We start from the raw sequence: 5,000 nt of genomic DNA, 5'->3' as shown, positions 1-5,000 counted from the left end.
GAAACACAGCGCGATCATCGGCGAGGAGTTTGGCGGCGTGCCCGCCCCTCGCGCACCCCGCTCCCTCCGGCCCCCCGGCCCGGTGACTTGAAAGGGCTGTAAACAGCAGACACAATGAGGTACGGGGTGCGAGCCGCGGCCGTCCGGCGGCCTTCGGGCAGCCTATGATGTACAGTGGGCCAGAAGGCCGGTGGGGGCGGCCAAAATTCCCGACGCGTCTTGAGCTCCACAGTCGCTTAGTGGACCTCGAACCGAACGTGTGACCCCACCAATGGATTGCTCTCCGAACGAGGAATCCATTGGTGGGGTCACATGTTCGAGTCCCATTTAGCGACTCTGGAGCTCAAAAACGCGTCTCGAGTTTTCTCTCTTTCGCTGTTTAGACAGCCCGCTCCGTGACGGTCCCGGCGGCACCCCCAAAAGCTCCGAAAGCAGCTAGCGAGAGAAAAATGTCCAAATCAGTTCGTCCGAATTTGACTGACAGGGCCAAATGACTGAGGCGACTACCCTGTTCGAAACTGAGACGCATTTTTTTTCACTTTTTTTCGGACTGTTTTGGCAAGCTGCAACGCCCTCCTCGCTCCCCAAGGCCTAAGCGCGGTCTTGGTTTTGGCCACATGTCACCAGAAATGGATCGTAGGGAAGGAGACCAAAAAAGTCCCCCGGAGAGCTAAAGCTTTTGATGCAGTCTATACATCACTGTGTGTACCGATGCTGGTTCGTCCCCCTCCACCACCCCACGCAAGTTTGGACAACTCCGCAGCCTGTCAGGGCGACACTTTAGCACAAGTTCCCTCTGCCTTTTAAGAAGTCTCCCTGCATACAGCCGGGCAGAGCAAGACGAACAAACCGTGGCCAGCTTGTGCAAGCGACTGCCGCTCGGATTGAGGAAAAAGGAGATAGAAAGACAGAGGGAAAGAGAAAGAGAGAGGCACAGCAACACGACTTGTTGCCTCAGCAACAAGGCGATGTGCGGGACTGCCAATTTCAGGGCAGACCCCGAAGTACAGTCACGAAAAAGAGGAAAGAGGGAAAGAAATTCCGAAACGGTCCCCGGGTACAGTCCCGAAGAGGAACCAAACGAGTAGAAAGAGTCGCGAAAAAGGGAGAGGGGGGAGGTAATCGAACCCGGACCCTTGAAACTCGAAGCACATCGATCATGGCACTGCCAATAAGCCCCCACGAATCCACACCATTCTCGGGGGAACATAACCTTACTTTCTGCAGAAAGCAGCAACCGAGTTCAACAACAGTAGCCAACGTGGGCAAAGCCGCGCAGTGGCCAGAAGACCGGTGGAGGCGGTCAAAACGCTTGACGCGTATTGAGCTCCAGGGTCGCTAGAAAGGACTCGAACCGAACGTGTGACCCCACCAATGGATTCCTCATTCGGAGAGTCATCAATTGGTGGGGTCACACGTTTGGTTCGAGTCCCATTTAGCGCCTCGGAGCTCAAAACGTGTCCGAGATTTCGACCGCCTCCTCCAGTCTTCTGGCCGACAGTAAGACACTTAAATTCTTCTCACTGCCGATGCTCGGCGGCCCTGCAGGGTCCCTGCCTGCCCCTGCATCGCTGCCCCTTCAATTTCTCCGAGAGCTTGTCTTGTTTTTACAGGCTGCCGAATGGCCGACGGCCCGGCCAATTTATTGCCGGATAGTTTGGGCCACTTAGCCTTAGCCGAACAGAATGGGCTATTAGTCTGGAATAGGAAGTCCTCGTGTGTGTGCGTGAGTGTGTGCGAGTGTGTGAGTGCGCGGGGGTGGTGGACGTCACTGCCGACCAATGCTTGACCCAAATATCGAGGGAGACACACAACAGAGCCGGCTCTGCGCGCTCTGGCTGCTATGTGGGTCCTGCCATCTCTCTCTCTCTCTCTCTTGTGTTGACCAACCCCACAGCGGGACGCGCCCCGCCGTCTCTATCCTAGACAGCCCTGCGTTCTATCGCCTTCCATCGGCAAGGCAGCCCACCGCAATGGACCGAGTCGGCAGGGGGGAGGGGGCTGGTGTAATTCCTGTCCCGTGTTCGAAGAGATACTCGAAATTCGAGATACGGCACTGTGGCGGGCTGCTCGCATGGGAACCCCGGGCAGATTTTCTCACGATAAGGCACACACACAGACACACACACAGACGCGGCCAAAGAAAAGAGGCGGGGTGGGGGGCGAGGGCGTAAATTTGCATAGGGCCCTGTTGTTATTTCGTTTGTCAGCGTGGCGAGGCGTAAGGCCGCTGAGCGTCGCGACGCCGCCGGTCGGTCTGTCTGTCTGCCGGGCGAACGGACGGACGGGGAGAAGGTTGCCGTGGCATAGACTTTGTGGCGCCATTCTCTGCCGACACCTCTCACACACACACACACACACACACACACACACAACACACACACACACACACACACACACACAGAGTGCACAGTGGCCGAGCGGCTAATCTCATTTTCACATGCGCGCCCAGGAAAAAAAATATAATAAAGAATACATCTCTTCACTTGAACGGAAAAAAAATGACATTGTAAGTTCATTCACCACTCATCAACTTTATCGCAAGATCGCCGGCTGGCCCTACACGTCCGACCGGCCAAGTCGACCAAGGAGGAATTAATTGTCACAAACTCCTTTTATTTTCGGTTGTGCACGACGCGCTTTTCAGATGCAATGGACATATGCAGCCCAAGTCGTAAATACTGAATATGGGATCGTAAAAGGGGGAACACTTCACCCCGACTGACTCACTCACTCACTCTCTCCCTCTCTCTCTTTCTCTCTCTCTCACACACACTCAGAGAGAGAGAGAGACGGACTCCACACTGTGCAAATTTTAACTGGGTCCATGTACGGAACGTCTACTGTGCACACCCACCCAATCTCCCACATGTTCTGTTTTTTCCATCTCCATTCCCATTTGTTTTTCCTTGTTTCTCTCACGCACCTGGCCTGGCCGCTGGCCGGCGGGGCCGCACGGGGCCTGGTCGCCGCCAGCACGCTTTACCGTCGCGGTCCAGTATAGCCTGTCTTTGGGAAGCCGACTACACATTTTCCCAGCCTGTTGTCAGTCAGTCGCCCGGTCGCCCTGGTCGTCGCTCCGGTCAGTCCAACGACCAGCGGGGAAAGAAAAAAAAAAGCCTCACCGGCGCCACCGGTACTTGAACCCGCGACGCGCGGGGAACGAGCCTGGCACGCTGATTGCAGTGCCAACTCGATAAACGCAACGCGGAAGAGAGACGCCCAGATTGGACGCTCGAATCCGAGAACCTTGACTGACAAGCACCTTTCAAGGACATCCCAAGGACACTCCAAGGACACGCGAAGGACACAGGGGCCTTAAGCTCCCCCGAAGGCGTCCTTTCCGACGTCCTTTTTCGGCCCCGTTTGGCGGACAGGTCTGCCCTCGCCTTCAAATGGCTCAATTGACACAATTAAACCCACACAACACAGCGCGCGCTGGAGAGCCATCCATAGCGCAGTGAACGCCCCCGAAGCCCCCCCCCCCCCCACCGCGCCCGGCGATTTCCAGCAAGAGGGAAACCCCGCCAGCGAAACAATTGACTGACTGACGCACGGCTGAGGTGGAGACAGTCAGGCCGGAAGGGGGCAGAGCGGGACCAAAGATCTCTCTCTCTCTCTCTCTCTCTCTCTCTCTCTCTCTCTCTCTCTCTCTCTCTCTCTCTCTCTCCTCTCTCTCTCAACTCCTCGAATCCCCGAAGCGATTAGTCGACAGTCCAGCCCTGGCGCCACTGCCGGGCCGTCGCCAACAAAGCACCGACAAAAAAAGGGCCGTAAAAATAAGTTGTTGTTTTTATTTCGGTTTTTAAATTTCTTTTTTTTTCCTTCTTTTTCTGGCGGGGTAACAAAATGCCCGCCTGGGCCCGGCCTGTACCGTCGCCAGTACAGCACAGAGGGCGTAGAACTGTCCGGGCGCGGCACGGCGCGGCTTGCGTGTTTGGACGCCAATCGTTTCGAACGGTCTTGTTGCCGAGGGCTCGCTGGGGCACAGTGGACTTGCCAGAAGACCGGTGGAGGCGGTCAAAATCCCGGACGCGTTTTGAGCTCCAGAGTCGCTAAATGGGACTCGAACCGCACGTGTGACCCCACCAATGGATTGCTCGTTTAGAGAGCAATCCATTGGTGGAATCGCACGTTTGGTTCGAGTCCTGCTCAGCTACTCTGGAGCTCAAAACGCGTGTGGAGTGTTGGCCGCCTGCACCGGTCTTCTGGCCCACTGTGTGGGGGCTGGCTGGGGGCTGTCTGGGGGCTGGCCGGGGGCTTAGGGGCGCCCCCCGGACGGCCTTGACCTTGACGCCGCTCCGCGACGGGCCCCTACCAGTGCCGTGCCGCGAGCCCCGCGAGGGCATTCCCCCGGACAGAGAGATTGCAGTCGTTCGGATGATCGGATGACCCGACGTAATCACGCTTCCATTACTCAAAACAAAAACAAAAACAAGAAGAAAGGCGTAAGTGCTTCGCCATTACGGGCTCCCATGTGTCTCCCGGCAAAGGTTAGTCTACGTGCGTGGCGGGGCGTGGCGGGGCGGAACGGGGCGGCAACGCGCGTGACTGGACCTCAACACTTTTCCCCCCCTCCTCTCACTTTATTTCTGCTTCTTCATTTCGATAGACTCCACTAATCGGGTTCGATCCCCCGGTGTGTGTGCCTGACCTACCACGTTATCGGTCGGCATCCGTCGCGTGGTGTCGTGCACCGCAAACAACAACAACAACAACAACTCGCTGTGACCTAACCTGATGATAAATCCATTTTATTGAAGCGGGCTCTGTGTGTGCGTGTGTGTGTGACTTTCACACTCGGGGGAGTCCTCGAAATGAAGGAGAAGGAGAAGCGAGGACCCGTTCGTTACTTCCGCCAATCGGCAAGTTAGCTCGTTGGGGGGATCGGGCATCTTCCGTCGCGTCCCCCTTTTTCCTCTGCCACTCTCTATTTCCCGTCGGAAGCCACAGGGCCAGAAATAAGGAGAGAGAGAGAGAGAGAGAGAGAGAGAGAGAGA

This window comes from Thrips palmi, unplaced genomic scaffold, assembly GCF_012932325.1.
Source record: "Thrips palmi isolate BJ-2018 unplaced genomic scaffold, TpBJ-2018v1 HiC_scaffold_3, whole genome shotgun sequence".
NCBI classification, from domain to species: Eukaryota; Metazoa; Arthropoda; class Insecta; order Thysanoptera; family Thripidae; genus Thrips; species Thrips palmi.
This window is presented reverse-complemented; position numbering follows the sequence as displayed.